This window comes from Schistocerca gregaria, chromosome 3 (assembly GCF_023897955.1).
Source record: "Schistocerca gregaria isolate iqSchGreg1 chromosome 3, iqSchGreg1.2, whole genome shotgun sequence".
Lineage (NCBI taxonomy): Eukaryota > Metazoa > Arthropoda > Insecta > Orthoptera > Acrididae > Schistocerca > Schistocerca gregaria.
In genome coordinates, this window is record NC_064922.1 from 846440320 (window position 1) to 846468148 (window position 27829).

General features: G+C 44.1%; 1 protein-coding gene across 1 annotated transcript in view; it reads left to right on the top strand.

The window, feature by feature from the left end:
* Window positions 1-2770: 2770 nt before the first annotated feature.
* The window catches only part of LOC126354751 (proton-coupled amino acid transporter-like protein CG1139), a 150948-nt gene continuing 125889 nt past the window's right edge, over window positions 2771-27829 (top strand). Inside the window, exon 1 of the mRNA XM_050004631.1 lies at window positions 2771-2927. The gene's annotated coding sequence lies outside the window, so the exon portion shown is untranslated. The remainder of the gene's footprint in view (window positions 2928-27829) is intronic.

Below are 27829 nucleotides of genomic sequence, written 5' to 3' on the forward strand. Positions count from 1 at the left end.
TCACCATCCGAGTCAGAAAAGAGGCATGGTTAATACGCTCGTAACGCGAGCAGGACGAATATGTGAGGCGCACTACCTCAGACGCGAATTGCAACACCTGGAAACTGGTCTGAGGAGCAGTGGGTGCTCCAAAAATTATATTAGGATTGTAACAGAGGCAAACATTCGGCGAAGTAAGGAATCAGAAAAAGAAATGTCGGGTACGGCCTTTCGGCCATAAATTACCAGAATCGGCCGTATATTGCGCAAACACGGCGTAAAGACGATTTTCAAACCGACAAGGAAGATCAAAGGGTGTCTTAGATCGGCAAAGGATTAAAGGGATCCACTTGCAATGTCGGGAATATACCGTATACCATACACATGCGGAAAAGTTTATGTCGGAATGACTGGACGATCAATCAACGCCAGGATCAAAGAACATAACCGACATTGCAATTTGGGGTAGGTGGAGAAATTGTCAGTGGCAGAGCACGCACTGAGTGAGACCGATCACGTAATAAAATTGGCCGACACGGAAGTTCTACCGAGCGAGGTGGCGCAGCGGTTAGCATACTGGACTCGCATTCGGGAGGACGACGGTTCAATCCCGCGTCCGGCCATCCTGATTTAGGTTTTCCGTGATTTCTCTAAATCGATACAGGCAAATGCCGGGATCGTTCCTTTGACAGGGCACGGGGGATTTCCTTCCCCGTACTTCCCTAATCCGATGAGACCGATGACCTCGCTGTTTGGTCTCCTTTCCCAAAACAACCCCGACCCCCAGCGGAAGTTCTGGCTGTAGAGAAGCGCTGTCACACCCGCTTGTTCAGAGAAGCTGTAGAAATACAAAAACACGCCAACAGCTTCTACAGCGTACTGCAGCGAACGACCGTCGCAACTACCAAGAGGAGAACCGCACCGGAATTGACCGCGGAGAAGCCCTCGGACGTTGGCGCGCCAGGTACATATAGTGTGCGGCCGCGAGCTTGGCTGCTGACTCTTATTCGACCCCTGATGACGTACGCAGCTCCTGACTGGGGATACGCTGCGCCTACACGCCTGCGCCGTCTGCAGCTCATACAAAACAAAGTACTCAAAATCATAAGCAATGCGTCAGGATACACACGCATCGCGGACCTTCACCGGGAGTACCGTGAGACTCTCATGGAGGTAATCCACAAACTCACCACAAGGCTATACAGAAACTCTAGACATTCGCAGAACCCGTTTATTCTGAATCTGGGGAACTACGAACACAATCATAGATGGAAACATAAAAGACCAAAAGACATACTTGTAAGGACCTAACATCTATGGCCAAGCACACGCAAACACAACGGTACAGGTGAGCCCCTGTTAATCAGACGCCATTACTGGATATCCAGCTGGAATACACTGCCGAATAACTGGCACCATGCAGGGAAGCCGTACCGTACACTGCATGCGCACAAGCTCCACACATCCCCCACACAGTGAGATGATCTATGGCCGATCTCCCACTACTATATAACGATCTTGATTGCTCCAGGAATGTAGCGGCTGCAGCAACTGGGATACATCGCCATCGCTTGCCACGGTAATGTTCAATGATATCCATACTAACAAATCCAACCTTGCATGAACTATCGCAGCTAGGAAGCCACTACTGGTCTTACTACCCATCCCACTGCCGCAGAGATTTTTTTCCCGCGGCACGAGCCTTGGCACTTTTTTCCCGCTGATCTTCAAATCGCTGCCCTCACTCGCGTTTCGTCCACTATCTATCACCTGATGGACCGTGTTAATGCGTAGTCTTACCTAGATGCAAGGATTACAGCACAGCCGAGCATCCTGTGATCCACTTACTAGGTAACTAACATGTTGATGGAGGTGACCGGCAGTGGAGGGTGAAGCTTTGACAATGCCAGCCACTAGTGCTGGCGAAACGTCAGTAAAATCATCACATGAACGTTGGCCGAAGAACCCGAAACAGAAGCCAATAAGCAGTTTGTCAATAAGTGGCCACGAAAGCCTTAACAATTTTGTAGTTAAAGTATTACCTCAATATTTCTGTATTACTATTATTACATATAAAACTTTAGCGCCTCTGTCTTAATGACACTTGAAAGAAAAACTTTCTTATTGCCGGTAAGAATCAGTCAGTTTCCTGACGTGGCACTTAGAACATTCTTAATAACCCATTTGTCTTATAATCTGTCTTATTGTTTTTTGCAGTGGCCGGGCGGAGTGGCCGAGAGGTTCTAGGCGCTTCAGTTTGGAATCACGCGACCGCTACGTACGCAGGTTCGAATACTGCGTCTGGTATGGATGTGTGTGATGTCCTTAGGTTAGTTATGTTTAAGTAGTTAAGTCCCAATGCTCTCAGAACCATTTTTTTGCAGTGATGTGGTGAGCAGAATAATTCTATGGTATCAGATTATATTTTCAATATTTTGGTTAAAAATAAGTTATGTAAAAAAAGAGGTACACGGATTTTTTATTTTCCTAACAAAATTGAGGTTTTGACATTGCTACTCATCATTTGTTCCTTCGTTCCCGTTGACTTCCATCCGTCACAGAGTTTCAGTCACGTAGAGGGAATCAGTTACTGAAACGTGTAATTCGCTGCACGTGCGTGGCATTTACTGCCCTGTAGCAGAAGGTAACCAGCTGTGGGGTGACGATTGGCGACTGATTGTCGCTGATATGCGAAATTGGTGGGTTGCGGGGTGGGGTGGGGGGGGGGGGGTGGGGGGGGGAAGGGAGAAGCGTGGGAGGGGGGAGGTGACAAGGACCTTGGCTGTGAGGCGATTAGTGCGCCTCTTCTGGTGGACGTTACGCGTACGACAGCAGAGCGGGACAGTCCGTGAGGGAGGCGACTTCCGCGGGCGTCAACACTCCACTGCCGCCGCTACTGCGTGCTCCTGTGGGGACCAAACAACCAGCCGGCTACGTCGTCTTTACAGGTACCTTAGCACCGGCCCCTCATACGGCTGTCAGAAGCGAAATTGAAAAAGTGCATGTTCTTGACCTGCCATTCGGCAAACTATTTTCGAATCGAGATAGGAATAAAAAAAAAGACTGTGAATGAGATGTAGGCTTGTGGTTTGTATTAAGTTTTTAGGCATCAGAAGAGATGTTGGAGAAATTCAGGAAGTTGGGCTCCGAAGTAGATTGAAGAGTATTTAGCGAACAGAACACGGCATGTTGTTCTCAATGGAGAGACATCTACAGACGTTAAAGTAATCTCTGGCGTGCCTCAGGGGAGTGTTATGGGACCATTGCTTTTCGCAATATATATAAATGATCTAGTAGATAGTGTCGGAAGTTCCATGCGGCTTTTCGCGGATGATGCTGCAGTATACAGAGAAGTTGCAGCATTAGAAAATTGCAGTGAAATGCAGGAAGATCTGCAGCGGATAGGCAACTGATGCAGGGAGTGGCAACTGACCCTTAACATAGACAAATGTAATGTATTGCGAATACATAGAAAGAAGGATTCCTTATTGTATTATTATATGATATCGGAACAAACACTGGTAGCAGTTACTTCTGTGAAATATCTGGGAGTATGCGTACGGAACGATTTGAAGTGGAATGATCATATAAAATTAATTGTTGGCAAGGCGGGTGCCAGTTTGAGATTCATTGGGAGAGTCCTTAGAAAATGTAGTCCATCAACAAAGGAGGTGGCTTACAAAACACTCGTTAGTCCTATACTTGAGTATTGCTCATCAGTGCTGGATCCGTACCAGGTCGGGTTGAATTAGGAGATAGAGAAGATCCAAAGAAGTGCGGCGCGTTTCGTCACAGGGTTATTTCGTAAGCGTGATAGCGTTACGGAAATGTTTAGCAAACTCAAGTGGCAGACTCCGCAAGAGAGGCGCTCTGCATCGCGGTGTAGCTTGCTGTCCAGGTTTCGAGAGGGTGCGTTTCTGGATAAGGTATCGAATATATTGCTTCCCCCTACTTATACCTCCCAAGAAGTTAACGAATGTACAATTAGAGAGATTCGAGCGCGCACGGAGGCTTTCCGGCAGTCGTTCATCCCGCGAACGATACGCGACTGGAACAGGAAAGGGAGGTAATGACAGTGGCACGTGCAGTTCTCTCCGCCACACACCGTTGGGTGGCATGCGGAGTATAAATGTAGATGTAGAGTTTTCGTTTTATACCCCCCCTCCCTCCCTCTCTCTCTCTCTCTAGATGTTTTAATCGCGTTACACGTGGTCTGCTGTTTGCATCCGCTGGTAAATATGTTTTATATTAATGCCGTGCATGGTTGCCCTTCCTTTTGTAACAGTCGTCAGTTAACCAGCTAGAAGGAAGTCTGTCCATTAACAGTGTAAAATCTGTTGTGTACATTATCTCGTTGTAGTTGTTTGTGTATTTCCTTTTCTGAGTCGACAAGTCCATCATTTGCCTAAACGAGCGCGGAAGACCGCCTAAAGTCGCAAGCAGACTGGGCGGTGTAGCGAACAGCTGTCGCTAATCACCCGTGTGAATTCCATCCAGTTCTTGCTCACCTATCCTTCTCGAAAACTATTGCATTGCTGATTAATCTATACTTTTTGAACGATCACCTTGAGACTTTTACGTCCACATGTAAGTGATGTCAGCGAAAAATAAGTTGCGTGCCTTAATCAACATATCAGAGTAATGGGTACTGGAGGCAATTCATTAAAAAACTATATTACATGCTTTAAACAGAAGAGAGAATGGAAATATAACCCAATGGACAGATAATTCCTACGTAATAAGGAGCTGTTTTCATATTTATACTTCAAGTAGTCGAATTAATGCGGGTGATGCTGAGGGAATTAGATTAGGAAATGAGACATTGAAAGCAGTAAAGGAGTTTTGCTATTTGGGGAGCAAAATAACTGTTGGTGGTCGAAGTAGAGAGGATATAAAATGTAGACTGGCAATGGCAAGGAAAGCCTTTCTGAAGAAGAGAAGTTTGTTAACATCGAGTATAGATTTAAGTGTCAGGAAGTCGTTTCTGAAAGTATTTATATGGAGTGTAGCCATGTATGGAAGTGAAACATGGACGATAGATAGTTTGGACAAGAAGAGAATAGAAGCTTTCGAAATGTGGTGCTACAAAAGAATGCTGAAGATTAAATGGGTAGATGACATAACTAATGAGGAATTACTGAATAGGATTGGGGAGAAGTTTGTGGCACAACTTGACTAGAAGAAGGGATCGGTTGGTAGGACATGTTCTGAGGCACCAAGGGATCACCAATTTAGTGTTGGAGGGCAGTGTGGAGGGTAAAAATCGTAGAGGAAGACCAAGAGATGAATACACTAAGCAGATTCAGAAGGATGTAGGTTGCAGTAGGTACTGGGAGATGAAGAAGCTTGCACAGGATAGCGTAGCATGGAGAGCTGCATCAAACCAGTCTCAGGACTGAAGACCACGACAACAAACAACAAGTAGATACCAGTTCTGGCTTTGCACGGGCAGCACTACCTACAGCTGGACAACATTTCTGTTGTAGCGGCATTATAAACTGCTGTGTACAATGAGGTAAAGAAAGTCGTCTGATACTTCCTAATATCGTGTCGCAGCTGCTTTCACCATGTTTCTCACTCTTTTTGTGGTGTCTCCAAGTAGCCGAATATAACCATTTACAGTCAGAGGACCCAGTCCATTCCATATACGCACAGTTCGCATCGTTACACTAACAGATTGCGCATTGCCTTGGTGACAGGCCGGGTCTATGGCTTCGTGGCGTCTGCGCCACATTCGAACCCTACCATTAGCTTCTACGAACTGTAATAGGGGCTCGTCTGAAAAGACTATGGTTTTCCAGTCGTCTAGGGTCAAACCAATCTGTTCACGAGCCCAAGAGAGGCGCTGCATGCGACGTCGTGCAGTTAGAAAAGGAACTCGTATTGGTCGTGTGCTGCCATATAGTCCACTAATGTTAAATTTCACCGTGCTGTGCTAACGGATACGGTCGTAGTAAGTAATTTCTGCGGTAGTTTCAGGGAATGCCGCTTGTCTGTTAGCACTGACAACTCTGCGCAAACGCAGTTGCTTTCGGCTGTTAAGTGGAGGGCGTCACCCCCTGCCTTGTCCATGGTGAGAGATAATGCCTGAAATTTGATATTCTCCACACGCTCGTTGCACTGTGGGTCTCGGAACACTGAATTCTTTAACGATTTCCGAAACAAAATATCGTATGCTTTTACCTTCAACTACCAATCCACGTTGAAAGCCTTTTGATTCCAGTCGTGCAGCTACAATCATGTCAGGAACTTGCTCACATGAATCACCTGAGTACTAGTGACAGCTACACCAACACACTCGCCTTTTATATCTTGTGTACACGATACTGTCGCCATATGTGTTCTTGTTCATCACTATCCCATGACTTTCATCTTCCTGTAAAAGTCAGATTTGTGTATGTATTGTGTATTGTGTATCACACTGGGGACCTAGAAACGACGGAGAGGCTTCATTCCGCCGCAGCCCTTAGTGGTTCACAATCCCACAAAAGGTCACAGCAGTCCACCCACCACCCACCCCACCGCCGCCTCACACAGAACGTCTCATTCAGACGAGTGTAACCCCAAATGTTTGCGTGGTAGAGTAGTTATGGTGCACGCATACATGGACGGCTCTGAGCACTATGAGACTTAACTTCTGAGGTTATCTGTCGCCTAGAACTTAGAACTAATTAAACCTAACTAACCTAAGGACATCACACACATCCATGCCCGAGGCAGGATTCGAAGCTGCGACCGTAGCGGTCGCTCGGTTCCAGACTGTAGCGCATAAAACTGCACGGCCACTCCGGGCATACATGGAGACAGTGTTTGTGCAGCAATTGCCGATATGGTGTAACTGAGGCGGAATAAAAGGAACCAACCCGCATTCGCCGCTGCAGATGGAAAACCTCCTTAAAAAGCATCTACAGGCTAGCCGGCACACTGGTTCTCGACACTAATCCGTTGGGCGGATTCGTGCCGGGGACCGGCATGCCTTCCCTGTCAGGAAGCAGCGCGTTAGACCGCACGGTTAGCCGGCTGGCACACCAGACGTTGTTTACGTTATTACCAAAAATCTCAAAAAGTTCTTGACCGATGTACTTCAAATTTTTGTTCGATAAACGTGGGAACAGGCTACATATTTAGTATTCGTTAGTTCAGTCGGTATAAACGGAACCGTTACGTAACCACTAACCACTTTGTTGTGCAGCCGGCTCTCTATTCAGCTGTTGAGGTCGCTTTTTCTCAGGAATGGGTAGAGGTTTATGTTGTATGTCATATACCAAGGACCACGTTCCCTTGGCAGTCTAAGGAACTTAAGCTTCTGACTTATTGCGATCAAAAGATGTGGCCATTTATATTACACATCATACAAGAACATACTCGTCAAAAAGTACTTGCACCTGTATGTCTTATTTCTGTATGTTGTCCCGTCGTTCAATTACATGTTTAAAGTGATAGCTCAGCCTTTCTTATAAAGACGTAAGATTTTCGAGAAGCCTGATCATTAGGCATTACAGTGATGTAAACAGAGCTAAACGACTGTGGAACTGATATTGCTGAGGACTAGAAGATACGAATCAATATTAACAGTAAAATGTAGTCTAAGCCCAGACAGCGTCGAGTATTGTCAGTGTAAACAGTACTGCTGTCTTGCCATTAAGCAGGAGAATTTGACAGTTCACACCGACCTGCCACGGCAGCTGTGACGTCATGCCAAACGGCTTGGCCCTGTGGAGTAATCTTCACCGTTTAGCATTGAGGACACTGATTGTTCGTGACGAAGACGTTGGAGGTCACCGTTGAAAGCTGAAAGCGCGTAATTTATTTCTAACTTATCGCAACAAGAATACCGATAATACGGTTTACTTTTATGCCATAGCCAGAAGCTCCACTCCCACGAAATCATTACATTTCTTGTACGAGTCGATACGACACGTTTAAACGCCGAAAATGACAGAATGTGGGTGAGCTGGCAATTGTATTGTAAACGCTCTGCTACTCCCAATGCGTTCCACTGTGGCAACTGCGTCTCCATGATTTTTAATTAGGCATTTCTGTACTAGCTCAGTCTGGAGGGAATGTTTCCTGTGAAAAAGGGATCTTAACAGGTGGGCAGACAAACAGGCAACAAACTGATCCTTAAAAAGGTTACGCTTTTACCGACTGAGTAACGTAATTCCAAAAATTAGCAAATCAATGAGGTAAGTTATTTTTGTATGGCTACTTTTCTAAACCGTTGTCTCCAGTTTTGTAACACGTCGACGCTATTGGTGTAGGGGCCGAGTTGCCACTGTTGTTACGGTAGGCCGAGTTTGTGAGCTCGTGAAACAGCTTCTGCTGCAGTACACCACTAAGACAATTTCTCCCCGCCACTAATACTCAACTAAGCTCCGGGGTGAGATAACAGGATAGAACAACGAAGGTTCTGTAACACTCCAACAAATTTGTAACAAAATCACACAAATGAGTTTATAGGTTTACTTATCTTTGTGACGTGTTGTATAATGAAGTTTGCAACACTTCTTGCAACATAACACAAAATACGTCCTCAATGGCTAAGCGAAGATAATCGTAGGTAAACTGTACAGTTTATAGCAAACGCTATTTACAAAAAAAAAAAAAAAAGGATGCTGAAATGTGTGTGAAATCCTATGGGACTTAACTGCTAAGATCATCAGTCCCTCAGCTTACACACTACTTAATGTAAATTATCCTAAGGACAAACACACACACCGATGTCCAAGGGAGGACTCGAAACTCTGCCGGGACCAGCCGCAATTTACAACAACTACCTGTTCACACCTCTAAGAGTTCATTAAACGACGTCGCCTGCCTAAGTCAACGTTGGACGATGGTCTGTAATCAAGTGGGCGAGTGCTGCTCTTCTGCCTTTCGAGTAGGCTGCTGGTCGTTGTCGTCCGGTCATTGGCGGATTGTACTCGGCAGGCAGTTGGCCGAGATGAAGTCGATATCTTCATCCTCAGCGCCGCCCGTGACACTCCTGGAAGTTGCGCAGTGGGCGAGTCTCTATGGCACATGCGCCACCTCGCATCCTTACGCCTGTGGTGCTTTTGCCCTTGCTGTGTCTTGTTTGGACGACACAGCAGTTACCTCGGTGGATGGGTACTGTGCATTTGGGCAATAAATCGTTTTAACGTACCCTCGTTTGTGACCTGCTAATTACAGGAGATAGGCAAAATAACGTGAACAGTTGTAGTAATGGGACTGTTGTGTTTGATGGTCAACAACGCAGGTAAGGCACATGCTGCGCTGTACTGTGCGAGCTCAACACGGATTAGGCATCGGCGCACGTTGTTTACGAGTAGTGCACACTTAGTATTTGCATTCAGAGGCCGAGGTCGACATGCAATGAAGGACCTAACAGAATTCCAAAGAGGGAAAATTGTCGGAGCCCGATTAGCTCGGACAACAGTAACGATGACAGCCACCTTACTGAATGTTTCACGAGCAACTGTTTCAACAGTCATGACAGCCTACTCAAAGCATGCAAAGACATCATCTTGGCCGGCCGGAGTTGCCAAGCGGTTCTAGGCGCTACAGTCTGGAACCGCGCGACCGCTACGGTCGCAGGTTCGAATCCTGCCTCGGGCATGGATGTGTGTGATGTCCTTAGGTCAGTTAGGTTTACGTAGTTCTAAGTTATAGGGGAATGATGACCACAGCATTTAAGTCCCATAGTGCTCAGAGCCATTTGAACCATTTGAACATCATCACGTAAACGTCATAGTGGGCGAAAATCAAAACTAAATGCCAGAGCTCCTCGTACCCTAACACGAATTGTGACGAAGCAACACGAAACTACGGCGGTGACTGCAGAGCTCAATAGCCATCTTCGAGACCCGTATCTATCGACACTGTCCGCCAAGAACTTCATAAAGCGAATATTCATGGACGAGCTACTATACCGAAACCATTAGTGATGACAACCAACGCTAAGAAGCGTAAAATATGCTGTCAGGAGTACAAATCCTGGGCAGCTGATCAATGGAAACACGTCATATGGTCCGACGAGTCTACGTTTTCGTTATTTCCGACATCGGGCCGGGTTTACGTCTGGAGGAAGCCAAAAGAAGCCTACTATCCTCATTGCTTGATTCCAACGGTTGAGCATGGAGATGGAAGGAAGTGTGATAGTGTGGACAACTATTTCATGGTATTGTGCTGATCCATCATTACTCTCAATGGCCGTATTACAGCCAACGATTATGGGAACGTTTTAGGTGATCAGGTGCACCCAATGATTCAAATGTTGTTCCTCAAAAATGATGCCATATTTCAGGACGATAATTCACCCTTCCACACAGTCAGGCCAGTACAATCGTGGTATGAGGATCATGCAACTGAACTGGAGCGTCTTCCCCAGCCAGGACAGTCCGTGGGCTTGAACACTATGGAAGTCTTGTGGCTGGTATTGGAGCACAGACTGCGGAGCAGATTTCTGCCTCCCTCGTGAAGACAGGTGTTAGAAGAGGTTCTGCTAGAAGAGTGGCATAACATTCCACTGGGACTACATAATCATTATAGGCCAGTATTCCAAGAAGAATCGTAGCTGTTTTACAGGCAAACGGGGGTCCAACCCCTTGTTAATAAATCATTCCCAAGTAAGTACAGATGTTCACATTATTTTCGTATCCCCTGTACATTTGATGGAATCACTTATTTTTTATATCAAAGGAGAATACAGAAGTTCTATTTTTCGGAAAATGACTGCTACAAATGAAGTTATATTTCGAGAATGTCAGCTGTTGTCTGTGTTCAGTGTGCACGCGTGTCTGTAGAAATTCTGGGCACCACAGCGAAATTCTGAAAGGATTTTATATTTTGTAGTAGCAATATTTGTTTTTCTCGAAGACCATTTTCTTTTTGTAATGCGCGATACGCAACTAAACTATGGGACTGAGCGCCACTCCCCGTCTTTCATCGAATACTGTATCTGTATGCGACAGCACTTTTGACCATTTTGGCTCAGAATTTAAGAAAATGAATCACTTAAGAATCACAAGCACCAACACTACCAGGAGTTGCGAAATGCCTCTCGTCGATACAGAGATTGTCGTGGTTTTCCTTGCAAAGCTGTAGTCTGTTCGTATACGAGGTTTATTCAAAAAGTAAGACCAGATTGGTCGCAAGATGAAAACCACTGAGAAAATCAAAAATGGCTCTTCTGAAACAGTTAGCCGCACCTTCCAGCTAATTTTCCACAGTGTTACCGCTCCGACTTAGACATTTGTTGTAGCGTTGTGGCAATATTTCAATACTGTCGTCATAGAAGACAGACACATGTGATTTCCACCATTGCTCTGCTGTGGTCCACAGCTCATTGACAGCCAGAATGTTGTTTTCGAATCCAGTGGTTTATGTAAGCAGAGATGAAACTCAGTGGGAGCCAACTATGCGCTGTGTTGTGGGTCATCACACATTTACCAACGAAATTGCTGCAGGAGAACCTTCGTTACCTATGCAGTGTGTGCCACGAAGTGCGATGAGGAAGGAACCGCATGACAGTTGTGTTATGTGGGCTGCATGAAACCAGGCGAAACCTCTCACCAGGTCTTAACACTTGGCGGGAGACGCTGTTTCCTAAGCATTGTTACGTGCTCCCTGTGCGCTCGAAATGGAAAAGAGCGACGCGACGCGTTCGACGGGCATACTAAAGATGCTGCCCAAGACATCTGTGCAAAGCTTCATCAGATTTACTTCCCAGATAGCCCTTTAGTACCAATGTCGCTACGAACGACTGACTGTCTTCATGCTGCCATCATTTTGTGTCGATGTCTGCGATGCTAGTGGAGCTCGTTGGGACATAAACTGTGAATTTGTCTGTAGTCTCGCAACGTCGAGACTACATTTCCATGCAGCTCTGAGGTTGCAGTGTCTGGCTTGGTTAAAGTTATTATTCCACCTTCTGAAATCTACAGCCTCCTTGATGAATGAGTCACAGTTGACTGATGAATTGGTAACGTCTTGGTCCATTTGGACTGGTAAGTTCTTGGCGCTTTTGGACTTGCACTTATCGCTACTGCTGTCTGTTGAGTGTTGCCCAAGAATGATTTTATTTAGATGTTTTTATTTAGATCGTGTGACCAGGGAGGTGACAGAAGATATTTCACGAGTGACGTCAGTATGGTACTGTGGCATACCGTTAAACTAATTTACTTCAGAGACTTCCAAACTCACCGTGAGTTAACTAAGTGCCAACCATTTAATACTGGGTGGCAAGTGGAACCTCGCAAGCTGAAGAAATGAACCTGATTTAAAACCGATAAGATGAAGTACGTCAGATTAGGGCAAGAATACTTATCAAATACCTCCTGCGATAACTGTGGTTTTCTGGTGAATATCTGATGTGTTTACTCGGTTCTGCTGTTTGGGACCCACCTATTAGTCGATCACAATATCATTGCACCTGGAAGCGAGGGTACTTCGACTGGCTTATCGTGAGTTTATATCGTAATATTTCACTAGGACACGTTGAACCACTTGCTACCATATGCAGAGCCGTCCTGAAGGCAACCGCAATGTGATGCGTTTCTCTTAGTCACCACTGTACTTGTTTACTGTAACATCACCGCGTGAATCCGACAACGGCCACGGGAGAAGAAGTGCAATAATATTGTGGTCAGGTAATAAGTGTGAAGGCGAAAGTTAAACAAACATTTTTCTATGTGATTCCGCCCGCCTGTCCATTGGAAAGTCTAGTCTTCGGTAAGACAAGTTTAAGGTACCAACCCAACTTTTAGAATAAACAGTACGTAACTATTCTCTAACATCGGATAAGATCCCTGCGTTTGACAACTACAGACATCTTTTTGTTCCTCTGCTTCACCTCGACCTCAACGGAATCATACGGAAAATACGTGTGTGTCGTCATACCGTACGCAGAAAGATGTGTAAGAATAATACTTCTATATACACTGAACAGCCAGAAAAATATGACCACCAACCTACTAACGATATAAAACCGTCCAGGCAATAGCAGCGTGACCTGGCGGGGGTCAGCTTGGTCTCCAGAAGATTTTTCAAAGGAAAATGCTATATATACTTTAACTAATGAATTATTAAATGCTCTGAGTAACCGGAAGTCACCCGTTGGGATTTTTTGTGATCTATCAAAGGCTTTTGATTGTGTAAGTCATGGAATACTTTTAGATAAGCTCAAGTACTGTAGTATGAATGGGACAGTGCTCAAATGGTTTAAATCATACCTAACTGGAAGAGTGCAGAAAGTTGAAATAAATAGTTCACATAATATTTAAAAAACTGGTGATTTCTCAAACTGGGGAACAATCAAGAATGGGGTGCCGCAAGGTTCGGTCTTGGGTTCTCTGCTGTTCTTAATATATATTAATGACTTGCCATTCTATATTCACGAAGATGCAAAGCTGGTACTTTTTGACGATGATACAAGGATAGCTATCATACCCGACAGACAAGAATTAACTGGTGCTTCTCTAAAAATGAGCTCTCATTAAACTTTGACAAAACACAGTATATACAGTTCCACACACTAAATGGAATGACCCCATTAATAAATATAGACTTCGATCAGAAATCGGTAGCTAAGGCAGAATATTAAAAAATTTCTAGGTGTATGCATTGATGAGGGGTTGAACTGGAAAAAACACACTGAGGATCTGCTGAAACATTTGAGTTCAGCTACTTATGCTATTAGGGTCATTGAAAATTTTGGCGATATACATCTGAGTAAATTAGCTTACCACGCCTACTTTCATTATCTGCTTTCGTATGACATCATATTCTGGGGGAACTCATCACTGAGTAAAAGAGTGTTCATTGCAAAAAAGCGTGTAATCAGAATAATTGCTGGAGCTCATCAAATATCATCCTGCAGACACTTATTTAAAGAGCTAGAAATCTTCACTGTAGCCTCACAATATATATATTCACTTATCAAATTTGTTATTAACAATCCGAACTAATTCAAAAGTAATAGCAGTGTACATGGCTACAACACTAGGAGAAAGGATGATCTTCACTACTGAAGGTTAAATCTAACTTTGACTCAGAAGGGGGTAAATTATGCTACCACAAAAGTCTTTGGTCACTTACCTAATAGCATCAACAGTCTGACAGATAGCCATATAGCATTTAAAAGGAAATTAAAAGAATTTCTTAATGGCAACACCTTCTACTCATTAGATGAATTTTTGTATATAGTAAGTGGGTAATTCCCCAACCTCAAAAAAAAAAAAAATTAAAATATTTAGTGTCATGTAATATTTTGCCTAATGTAATAACTTGTATAGACACCTTTTATTAACCTGCCCCGTTCCACATCATTACGAAGTGTCGTATTCATTATCCATGAAACAAGTACTAATCTGATCTAATCTGATCTCATGACTGATAGGAACACGTCCGGTGCGTGTAGCATCAGTGAGCAAGCTGTTCGTCTGTAGAATGGGGAAGGCGCGCGATGCATCTGAGTTTGACCGAGGGCAGACCGTGATGGCCCGGAGACTCGGCACAACTGTTTCGGGAACTAAACGACTTGCCGGGTGTTCGAGGAGTGCTGTGTTAGGTGTCTTCAACACGTGGCGAAACCAATGTGAAACCACGTCCAGGCGTCGTGGGGACGGGCGGCCACCCCTCATAACAGATCTCGCACGTCGTAGGCTAAGCAGACGGATAAAACGAGACAGGCGGCGAACTGAGTCGGAACTAACATCATACTTTAATGCCGGGCAGAGTACGTGTGTGTCTGTACACACAGTGTGCCAAACACTCCCAACTATGCCCCCCCCCCCCCCAGTAGACGACACATGCATGTGGCAATTTTAACACCATGACAACGGCAACTGCGACTGAAATGGCCACGTGACCATCGATACTGCAAAGGCGTTGCAGGGCCTCACGAATCCCGATAACTTCTTCTTCATGCCGATGGGAGGGCGCGAATCCGTCGCTTTCCAGGGGAACAGCTCCTTGCCACCTGTACTGCGAGACGGAGATAAGGTGGCGGCGGCTCCATTGTCCTCTGGGAAACATACACGTGGGCATCCATGGTTCCAGTGCAGCTCGTGCAAGACACTGGTCACAGAGCACATACTTTTCATCACGATCATGTTTCCCGACGGCAGTGTCATTTTTCATCAAGATAATGCGCCGTGTTGCAAATACAGGAGTGTGATGAAGAGGTTCGAGGAACACGGTGGCGTGTTTTAGTCGGGCTCACCAACCCGCAATATCTGAACCCGATCGAACACATCTGGGATGTGACTGAAATGGGCGTCACAGCTCATTGCTCCCTTCCACGGAATCTAAGGGAATTAGGTGACTTGTTTGTGCAGTTGTGGTGCCGGCGCCCTCTAGCGACCTAGCAAAGGCCTCATTGTTTCCATGCCCCGACACGTCGCCTCTGTTATTCGTACCCAAGGTAAAGATACGGGCTATTCGACACGTGGTCATAATGCTCTGTTCAAAATGGTTCTAATGGCTCTGAGCACTATGGGACTTAACATCTATGGTCATCAGTCCCCTAGAACTTAGAACTACATAAACCTAACTAACCTAAGGTCATCACACAACACCCAGCCATCACGAGGCAGAGAAAATCCCCGACCCCGCCGGGAATCGAACCCGGGAATCCGGGCGTGGGAAGAGAGAACGCTACCGTACGACCACGAGATGCGGAAATAAAGCTCTGCCTGATCAGTGTATTCCAAAAGAAGTATTTACTAACATGTTCCAAGAGATTTATGACCGTTACAATAAGAGTATTCTCTAAAACGTCAACATGTGTTCTATGTGTGTGCTTTCCATTTTTTTATGTTACCAGTAACTGAAATACCTAGATACAAGTTGTATGTTAGGCATCTCAGCGCAATTCGTGATAGACTGTACCTCGAGTGGGAGGACAAGTTATTTCAAAACTGGTTTGGACTCGCTGTTCTGAGCTCACGTTGTATCTTATCGCTCATATGATTCTGCAGGCACGCGGCGCTGTGTAAAAGCCTTCGGACGAACAGCGAAATTCCTTTTTGTTTCGTGTCTGTGCGAATAACGTACTGTACCTATCCATAGTATTTTTCTCGATTACGTCACTGTTGTTGAAAGGAACACACGACTTACAGTCAAATATGTTCATTATCTCCGTGTTTTTTCTCTTCACTGTGTGGAGAAGAGAGAGATCAATAGGTCCACGCGGAAGCCGCACACGGGTGTGTCTCACTCGACAGACGTTAAAGTAACCTCTGGCTTTCCACAGGGGAGTGTTATGGGCCCATTGCTTTCCACAATATATATAAATGACCTAGTAGATAGTGTCGGCAGTTCCATGCGTCTTTTCGCGGATGATGCTGTAGTATACAGAGAAGTTGCATCATTAGAAAATTGCAGCGAAATGCAGGAAGATCTGCAGCAGATAGGCACTTGGTGTAAGGAGTGGCAACTGACCCTTAACATAGACAAATGTAATGTATTGTGAATACATAGAAAGAAGGATCCTTTATTGTATGATTATATGATATCGGAACAAACACTGGTAGCACTTACTTCAGTTAAATATCTGGGAGTATGCGAACGGAACGATTAAAGGTGGAATGATCATATAAAATTAATTGTTGGTAAGGCGGGTGCCAGGTTGAGATTCATTGGGAGAGTCCTTAGAAAATGTAGTCCATCAACAAAGGGGGTGGCTTACAAAACACTTGTTCGACCTATACTTGAGTATTGCTCATCAGTGTGGGATCCGTACCAGGTCGGGTTGACAGAGGAGATAGAGAAGATCCAAAGAAGTGCGGCGCATTTTGTCACAGGGTTATTTGGTAAGCGTGATAGCGTTACGGAGATGTTTAGCGAACTCAAATGGCAGACTCCGCAAGAGAGGCGCTCTGCATCGCGGTGTATATTGCTGTCCAGGTTTCGAGAGGATCCTTTTCTGGATGAGGTATTGAATATATTGCTTCCCCCTACTTATATCTCCCGACGAGATCACGAATGTAAAATTAGAGAGATTCGAGCGCGCACGGAGGATTTCCGGCAGTCGTTATTCCCCCGAACCATACGCGACTGGAACAGGAAAGGGAGGTAATGACAGTGGCACTTAAAGTGCCCTCCGCCACACACCGTTGGTTGGCTTTCGGAGTATAAATGTAGATGTAGACAGAAGTGAGTAAGTCCATCAGAAGGTAACCAGAAATTACTTACGTTATACCATCTGCCGGCTATAAATGGCGACGTCATATCGATATATAGGAAATATCGATATTCTTTAGAGAAAGCACCCACTTCCTTACATTGATATGACAGTTTCGAGAGGAAGAAATACAGGTGGAGGAGGGTAGAATTTATCATTTCGTGTCGACGTCGAAGTAAATAAAGGCGGAGGGCACGTAATAGTCAGAGGGCAGTGAAAAGCTGTAGCCTAGTTGGTCAGAATCTATCCTCAACGTTATTAATTAAGTGGTTCAAATGGCTCTAAGCACTACGAGACTTAACATCTCAGGTCATAAGTCCCCTAGACTTAGAAATACTTAAACCTAACTAACCTAAGGACATCACATACATCCTTGCCCGAGGTAGGATTCGAAACTGCGACCGTAGCAGCCGCGTGGTTCCGGACTGAAGCGCCTAGAACCGCTCGGCCACAGCGGCCGACAACGTCATTAGTAAAGCAACTAAAACGAAAATGTAGATGGCAGCATGAAAGTGTAGTGGAAGGCCTTGTGTGCCCAGTGGCTCGTCTAAGGAAAGTAATTTCATTCCACGTAGCCATGAAAGACTTTGAACCCGATCCTACTTACAGACATGAATAAAAAAATCATTTCTCAAGTTACGGATGTAGGCACTGACTTATGACGTCAGCTGTTTGCAGCCTTTAGCTAAGACACAGACGGGTGATTTAGGTGAACATGTAAAGCTCTGTTAACGTGGTTTTAGTTAATTTTTATACCAGCTGACAAACTCGATACTGCATGTGCATTGTTTATTGAAATGCATGTGTATTGTTTTTTTTAAATTTTCTATTAGAAATTGAAAGAAAGATATGAACTGTGTTTGTATTGTAACATAGAAAATATATTCGTGAAGCCACTTTTGAAGCTGTGAAACAATAGTACAAAGATCCTGTACAGTTGCTGTTCACTTGGAGCAGCTGCTTCGCGTGTCTACAACGCGTTTTGCAAACTTCTGTGTGGCAACGCATCGTCATAGCAACAGAGTTGGACAAAAGTATTCAGACACTGGGAGTAATCAGAGAAGTAAACCGTAAATGTGTTTTTAACTCAAAATATATATTTTATTCTTTACAAATGTAGACGTCATGTGTCAATACGGCCATATGCAGAACAACAAGTAACTAAACACGTCTTATGTGAAATAAAGAAAGAACATCTAAATATACATTGGGCGAAAGTATTCAGACACTCAGCAGTCAGTATTTTGGCAATGCATCCCTTTCTCTGTGTTACAGCCCTCAGTCTTTGTGGCATGGAGTAAACAACCTATTTCGTTACATCCGAACCAATATTCACCCATTCTTCTTCTATCAATGCACGCAAATGTGTTATAATGCTCACTTGTCGTTGGTGTCGTCTCATTCTAGATGTTTACCATGGGCTTGAGGTCCGAACACTACGGTGGGGTAATGAGGTGATGACGCTTGTTGAATAGGATCCACAATTTGACAATTTCTTCCGTATGCTTAGGATCATTGTCTTGTTGGAAATAAAAGTCACCTCGAAGACATAACTTCGCAGCACTTTTCGTCGGATTTTGTTTGAGTGTATCGAGATAGACAAATTTGTCCGCGATGCCTTCAATAAAGCTCACCACCACCTCTGGAAGACTTGCATTCCCACACCATCACACTGCCACCTCCATGTTTGATGGTTGCTTGCATATTTTTGAGCTCCAACTCTGTGTTTGCGTGACGCCATACTAGACTGCGGCCATCCACGTGGTTCAAAGTAAATTTGCATTCATCACTCCACAGAATATTGCCCCAAAAGGTCACATCCTTGCCGACAAATTGTTCTGCAAAAGCGATCCGCTTTTTTGCTTTACACTTCCTGACGAACGGTTTGCGCCTGGGCACTCTGGAATTGTACCCAACACTGTTCAGGCATCTCCGCCCTGTTCTAACACTAACATCGGTACCAACGCCTTCGGCCAGTTCTGCCGCTGTAGCGGGGCCGTTGTCCGGGGGTCGTTTTTCACCGTTCGAACTATGTTTCTCTTGTCTCTGTTCCTGAATTTCTGAGGACATCCAGGTCGTGGACGATTGACGAGACTTTTTTCTTCTTTCCATTTCTGGACGATACTAAACCTAGTTATTTCGGCTGCGGTTGACGACATTGCCTATTTCTGCACATGAATTTCCCTCACCGTGCAGCCGCATAATTAGCCTTCGCTCTTTCACTGTCGTTTACCTACCTTTACGGAACATGGCGCTACCATGGTCTTTTTGGACTCGTCCTGTGCTTTCCTGTAGTACGAAACAGCTGCCTTGCGTACACTGACTGCTTGCTGCCGCCGAGTTGTGCCTTCAGACCGCGGTTACCTTGTCAAGCAGGGCAACGTCTGATTACTTTTGCGCCGCGCGAAACACGTACCTGTAATGATAACACGGAACTAATCGTTCCAGGTAAAGGGTATAGTGACATTCGCATAGCCGACGTCGTTCGAAATATTTCCTGCATTATGGCACATGCGCAGATACACATTCCGTGTATGCGTCAGTCAAAACTGAGCGTGAGATTAGCATGTGATCTGTGTGTCAATACTTTTGCCCGCCTCTGTGTGTAGACGGCTGTTGTTTTCCCCTTACAGCTGTGTCGCGGTTCGCAGTTTAAAGTTGTCAAAAGCGCTGCTAGGTGTCAGGGATATCCTTACGTTGAGTCGACCACGGGAGTGTCTTCTTAGTAAAGAATAAAACCTCATTCAGTACTTTTTCACACATTTCAGTGTTTATGACATCATATCTCTTAAACTATCTGTCGTCCAATAATATATCTGTTTAGGTACATACAAAAGTTCTGCAGAGTTTCGTCACAATCCTCCTCCAAAAAATTTTGGAAATTTGTGATAGGTTCCTATGGGGCCAAACTGATGAGGTAATCGGTCCCTCTCGGCTTAGACGCTACTTAATCTAGCTTAAACTGCCCTACGCTAAGGGCAACACGCACACCCATGCCCGAGGGTGGACTCGAACCTCCGACGGGGAGAACAGGTCGAACCGTGGCAAGGCGCCCAAGACCGCGTGGCTACCCCTCGCGAGTGAAATATGGAAAATGTCTCCTTGAAATAATAAAAGTGCAAATCAAGTGACTTTGTTTTCAGTCTCCTGTAGCACCTAAAACGCTTCTCTAACAATGCCTAATCCAGTTTGGTGTTAACAGTTATGATAGTTTGACATTTACACTGAAGTAAACACTGCTATATTTATTTTCACATCAATTAACCAAGCAAACACTGATCGCGTGAGCCTTTTCATTTACGTTCTACTATGAATATGTTTCTCCGTGAAACGTCTGTGCACGTCCATCTTTTCGGAGATGGTAGCGCAACTAGGTTGTTTCCTCCAAGAAAATTAGTGACTGACGAAGACGACACTGTTTCAGCCATAAATCTCATAACTAATCGCACGCGTTTGTCCACGAAATAAGCGAATTACTCAAACACTTTTCTCCTGCGAACTGACGTAACAGTTTCAACTATTAAGTACACTTCGCAGCAAATTTTTCAGATTGTTCATCCGAGGCGCGGCTTCGCGCAATAGATTAGATTAGTTTTTCGTTCCATGGATCCGTACTGAGGAGATCCTCGTGCATTTGGAAAATGTCACTTCTTTTTTAAGCTGAAATAACAATACTAATAGTATGAGCATATACAATACATCATATTTTAAAAGCTGAAATAACAATACAAATAGTATGAGTATATACAAGACATCATTTTTAAAAGCTGAAATAACAATACTAATAGTATGAGTATACACAATACATCATTTGTTTCTATTAAAAAATTCCTCATTGGAGTAGAAGGAGTTGGCCAATAGGAAGTCTTTCAGGCTTCTTTGAAACTGATATTTATTTGTAACTAAACTTTTTATGTTTGCTGACAAATTGTTGAAGATGAGTGTTCCTGAGTAGTGGACCCCTTTTTGAACTAAAGTAAGTGCTTTTAAGTCCTTGTGCAGATCACTTTTGTTCCTGGTATTGTATGTATGAACTGAGCTGTTTGTTGGAAAAAGAGATATATTATTTAGGACAAATTTCATTAAGGAGTAAATATACTGAGAGGCAGTAGTTAGTATACCCAGTTCTTTGAAGAGGTTTCTAGAGGACGTTTGTGAATTTACTTCACAAATAATACGTATTACACGTTTTTTGGACTCTGAAAACTTTTCTTTGATTTGAAGAGTTACCCCAAAATATTATACCACGTGACATTATGGAATGAAAGTGGGCAAAGTATGCAAGCTTTTCTATTTTTATGTCGCCTATGTCTGCTAACACTCGAATTGCAAATACAAATCTGTTAAGGCGTTTCCGCAGTTCTGTGTTGTGCTCCTCCCAACTGAATTTATTATCAAGTTGTAATCCCAGGAATTTAAGACTGTCAACCTCTTCTACCTGCTCTTCTTCATACTTCATGCATATGCTGGGTGGAACCTCTTACAGGTACTGAACTGCATATAGTGAGTCTTTTCGAAGTTTAATGTTAGTGAGTTGACTTTAAACTATTTACTAATATCCATGAAAATATCATTAGCAGATCTTTCTAGACCTGCACTCGACATACTATTTACTGTAATACTTGTGTCATCTGCAAACAAAACGAACTCTGCTTCTGGCAGTGTAGCTGATGAGAGATCATTAATGTACACAAGAAAAAGCAATGGCCCTAAAATGGATCCTTATGGGACACCACATGTAATTTCTTCCCATTCTGATGATGACTGATGACTTAATTCACTAGTCCCTTGCACTGACACCCTTTGTTTCCTGTTAGCGAGGCATGACTTGAACCATTTTGCAGCGCTGCCCGTGACACCATAGAATTATAATTTATTTCAAAGTATGTTGTGGTTTACACAGTCAAATGCCTTTGACGAATCACAGAAAATACCTGCTGTTTGTAATTTGTTATTTTATGAATTGAGTATATTTTCACTGTAGGTGTAAATAGCATTCTGGATATCAGAGCCCTTCAGAAATCCAAACTGTGTTCTTGATAATATGTTATTTGTGGTCAGATGGTTGAGAATCTGCCTGTACATTACTTTTTTCTAAAATTTTTGAGAATGCTGGCAAAAGTGAAATCGGCCTGTCGTTTGATGGTATCTCTTTATCCCCTTTCTTGAATAGAGGCTTAACATCTGCATACTTTAGCCAGTCAGGAAATGTTCCAGTTATAATTGATTGGTTACACAAATAACTTAGAATTATACTAAACTCACCAGAACATGCCTTAATTAATTTTGTTGATATTTAATCGTAACAACTAGAATGCTTTTTTTAAAAAGATTTTAGTATGAAAGTTATTTCTTTTGGTGAAGTGAGTGACATATTCACGTACCTGAAGGTATTTGTAAAGGCTAGTTTCAGATATTCAAGGGCATTATTTACTGATCCTGACAATCCCATTCTATCACTAACGGATATAAAGTACTTGTTAAATAGATTTGCCACACTATGCCCATCGGTTACTAATGTGTCATCTATCCTTAATACTATTTGCTCCTGTTCCTTTCTGATTCTACCAGTCTCCTCTTTCACTATATCCCATATTGTTTTTATTTTGTTCCCTGACATTGCTATCTTCTCCTCGAAGTGCATTTGTTTAGATGTCTGAATTACTTTTTTAAATATTTTACACTATTCCTTGTATTTAGCTAAATCACCAGCAGTGGAGCTATTCTTGGTCGACAAATACATTATCCATTTTGCCTTACAGGAAATCTTTGTTCCTTGTGTAGTCCATGGTTTTATTATAGATTTCTGTTTAATTTGAGTAACTTTTAGAGGAAAACAGTTTTCAAACATGGTACTGACATTGTTCATCAATGTGTTATATTTTTCATTCGTGTCATGAGCAGTATAAACATGCTTCCAGTTCATATCTTTGATCACTTTTTTTAAACCCTCAATTTTTGGTTGATTGACTACTCTCCTGTACTCAGATTAAGCAATCTTGATAATCTGCTTAGAATTTACATCTAAAACAAGGAGATACATGTCATGATCTGATAGTCCATTTGTTACAGGTTTTATGATATGATTTTGTTCCTTTGATTTGTCTATAAAAATGTTATCAATGGCTGTCCTTGAGGATTTAGTGATCCTAGTTGGAAAGTTTACAGTGGGAGTTAGATTGAAAGACAACATTACTAACTGCAGTAAATGTTTACTGGAAGATTGCATTAGAAAATCTGTATTAAAGTCACCAGCAATCAAAATTTCTTTGTTTCTTCCTGTTAAATAACCCAAAAGAGCTTCTAGATGATTTATGAATCGATTATAATTTCCTGCAGGTGCTCGGTAGGTAGTTACTACTATATAGGATCTGTTATGGAACTCTACTTCTGTTGCACATGCTTCTAGATGCTGCTCTGAACAGAATTTATTAATGTCAATGTTCTTGAATTTATGGCAGTTATTAATAAATGTGGTAACTCCTCCTCCATCCATATCTACTCTGCAGAAGTAGGAAGCTAGCTTAAATACTGAAATGTCTAACATATCTATACCAGTGGTCACTTGATGTTCAGAGAGGCAGATTATGTCAATTTGGTTTGCTGGCGGCCAACAAAGACTCACTGCATGCATCGAGACGGCGCGTCACCAGAGGCGGTGTTGCATTGTTGCCATTATACAGCAGTACCGTGCTCCCTCCATGGAGAAGGCGCGCCCAGCTTCGCAAGCTCCTACGATGAGTAGGGAGTGCAATATCAATTCGTTGTGACATGAAATTACAACATAAAAATAATAACACATAAAAATACACTCCTGGAAATGGAAAAAAGAACACATTGACACCGGTGTGTCAGACCCACCATACTTGCTCCGGACACTGCGAGAAGGCTGTACAAGCAATGATCACACGCACGGCACAGCGGACACACCAGGAACCGCGGTGTTGGCCGTCGAATGGCGCTAGCTGCGCAGCATTTGTGCACCGCCGCCGTCAGTGTCATCCAGTTTGGCGTGGCATACGGAGCTCCATCGCAGTCTTTAACACTGGTAGCATGCCGCGACAGCGTGGACGTGAACCGTATGTGCAGTTGACGGACTTTGAGCGAGGGCGTATAGTGGGCATGTGGGAGGCCGGGTGGACGTACCGCCGAATTGCTCAACACGTGGGGCGTGAGGTCTCCACAGTACATCGATGTAGTCGCCAATGGTCGGCGGAAGGTGCACGTGCCCGTCGACCTGTGACCGGACCGCAGCGACGCACGGATGCACGCCAAGACCGTAGGATCCTACGCAGTGCCGTAGGGGACCGCACCGCCACTTCCCAGCAAATTAGGGACACTGTTGCTCCTGGGGTATCGGCGAGGACCATTCGCAACCGTCTCCATGAAGCTGGGCTACGGTCCCGCACACCGTTAGGCCGTCTTCCGCTCACGCCCCAACATCGTGCAGCCCGCCTCCAGTGGTGTCGCGACAGGCGTGAATGGAGGGACGAATGGAGACGTGTCGTGTTCAGCGATGAGAGTCGCTTCTGTCTTTGTGCCAATGATGGTCGTATGCGTGTTTGGCGCCGTGCAGGTGAGCGCCACAATCAGGACTGCATACGACCGAGGCACACAGGGCCAACACCCGGCATCATGGTGTGGGGAGCTATCTTCTACATTGGCCGTACATCTCTGGTGATCGTCGAGGGGACACTGAATATTGCACGGTACATCCAAACCGTCATCGAACCCATCGTTCTACCATTCCTAGACCGGCAAGGGAACTTGCTGTTCCAACAGGACAATGCACGTCCGCATGTATCCCGTGCCACCCAACGTGCTCTAGAAGGTGTAAGTCAACTACCTTGGCCAGCAAGATCTCCGGATCTGTCCCTCATTGAGCATGTTTGGGACTGGATGAAGCGTCGTCTCACGCGGTCTGCACGTCCAGCACGAACGCTGGTCCAACTGAGGCGCCAGGTGGAAATGGCATGGCAAGCCGTTCCACAGGACTACATCCAGCGTCTCTACGATCGTCTCCATGGGAGAATAGCAGCCTGCATTGCTGTGAAAGGTGGATATACACTGTACTAGTGCCGACATTGTGCATGCTCTGTTGCCTGTGTCTATGTGCCTGTGGTTCTGTCAGTGTGATCATGTGATGTATCTAACCCCAGGAATGTGTCAATAAAGTTTCCCCTTCCTGGGACAATGAATTCACGGTGTTCTTATTTCAATTTCCTGGAGTGTAAAACGTTTCTGAACCTGAAAAAAGTCAAGCAATAAGTTTAAGTAAACAACAAGAATTAGCTTAATTTATCAAGTAGCTCTTCTACAGAATAGAAGGAGTGACCCATTAGGAAGTGCTTCAGTTTTGATTTGAAGGCGTGTGGATTACTGCTAAGATTTTTGAATTCTTGTGGTAGCTTATTGAAAATGGATGCAGCAGTATACTGCACACTTTACTGCACAAGAGTTAAGGAAGTCCGATCCAAATGCAGGTTTGATTTCTGCCGAGTATTAACTGAGTGAAAGCTGCTTATACTTGGGAATAAGCTAATATTCTTAACAAGAAATAACAGTAGGGAATATATGCAGGGTGAGTCACCTAACGTTACCGCTGGATATATTTCGTAAACCACATCAAATACTGACGAACCGATTCCACAGACCGAACGTGAGGAGAGGGGCTAGTGTAATTGTTTAATACAAACCATAGAAAAATGCACGGAAGTATGTTTCTTAACACAAACCTATGTTTTTTGAAATGGAATCAGGTTAGTTTTGTTAGCACATCTGAACATATAAACAAATACGTAATCAGTGCCGTTTGTTGCATTGTAAATTGTTAATTACATCCGGAGATATTGTACCCTAAAGTTGACGCTTGAAACCTCTGACGTTCAGTTGCGTGTTGTAACAAACACTTCATTGCAGGGGCCCAAACAGCTGCAACATATATCGCGCTTCTACATAATGATCTGCCAACGTTGCTCGAAAATGTCCCACTGAAACGCGTCGACGTATGTGGTATCAGCATGATGGTGCATCTGCACATTCCGCAATTAACGCTAGGCTGACCCTTGACAGGATGTTCGACGGGCGTTTCATAGGACGTGGAGGACGCATAAATTGGCCTGCCCGTTCTCCTGATCTTACACCTCTGGACTTCTTTCTGTGGCGTACGTTAAAGGAGAATGTGAACCGTGATGTGCCTGCCGCGACATTACACTAGATGTACTGAGGCGTGTACGACATTCACTACGCCAGAGATTGCAATTGTGTGCAGCAAATGATGGCCACCACATTGAACATCTATTGGCCTGACATGTCGGGACACACTCTATTCCACTCCGTTATTGAAAACGGAAACCACGTGTGTACGTGTACCTCACCCCTCATGGTAATGTACATATGCGTCAGTGAAAAAGACCAATAACAAGGTGTTAGCATGTGGACGTAATGTGCTGTTCCAGTCTCTTCTGTACCTAAGGTCCATCACCGTTCCCTTTGGATCCCTACGTAATTCGGTGCTCTCCGATACACACGATCGAACAACAGAGGAGTGGTACTCAAGCGTCAAATTTAGGTTACAATATCTCCGGATGTAATTAACATTTTACAATGCAACAAACGGCATTGAATACGTATTTGTTTATATGTTCAGATGTGCTAACAAAACTAACCTGGTCCCATTTCAAAAAACATAGGTTTGTGTTAAGAAACATACTTCCGTGCATTTTTCTATGGTTTGTATTAAACAATCACACTAGCCCCTCTCCTCACGTTCGGTCTGTGGAATCGGTTCGTCAGTATTTGATGTGGTTTATGAAATATATCCAGCGGTAATGTTAGGTGACTCACCCTGTATACTAAGAGAACAATGTCAAAATACCCAGACTCGTGAACAGTGGTCGGCAAGAGGTTCGTGAACTTACACCACTTATTGCCCGAACCGCCCGTTTCTGAGCCAAAAATATCCTTTTAGAATGGGAAGAGTTACTCCAAAACATAATACCATACGACATAACCGAATGAAAATAAGCAAAGTAGACTAATTTTCGTGTCGAACGACCACATACATCAGATACCTTTCGAATAGTAAAAATGTCAGCATTAAGTTTTAAACAAGATCCTGAACGTGGGCTTTAATAACACGGATTACGAAATAATGTATTCTGATAGATGTAAAACAACTGTGTGGTTGAAAAGAGAGTAGGCGGGGGCGGGAGAGGGGGAGGGGAGGGAGGGAGGGAGAGAGAGAAAGAGAGAGAGAGAGAGAGAGAGAGAGAGACAGACAGACAGACAGAAAGAGAGAGACAGAGAGAGGGAGGCAGAGAGAACTGCGTACAATCTGAGATGGCAGTGGTCCAATGACGGAGCATTACGAAGCCTATTGTTGGTGACGTCCCTATGGGTATGCAGCTCTGGAAATAGACAATAACATGATGCAACAGCAGTTTCCTTTTCTCTCTGTCTATCTCTCTATCGTTGTGTTTTCCTCTATCCTCTCTCGCTTCACTAACACAGGAAAAAACCTTTACCGAAATGCCAGTTTTTGTCTTTCAATTGAACACGTCATTCGCTATATAGGGTACCACTTTACAATTTATTAAAGTGCATTCAATGTGGGCCACACATTCACGTAAAAATTTCCGCCCATTACTGTATCACGGTACAAACTTCTCGTGAGCAAGAGTTCTT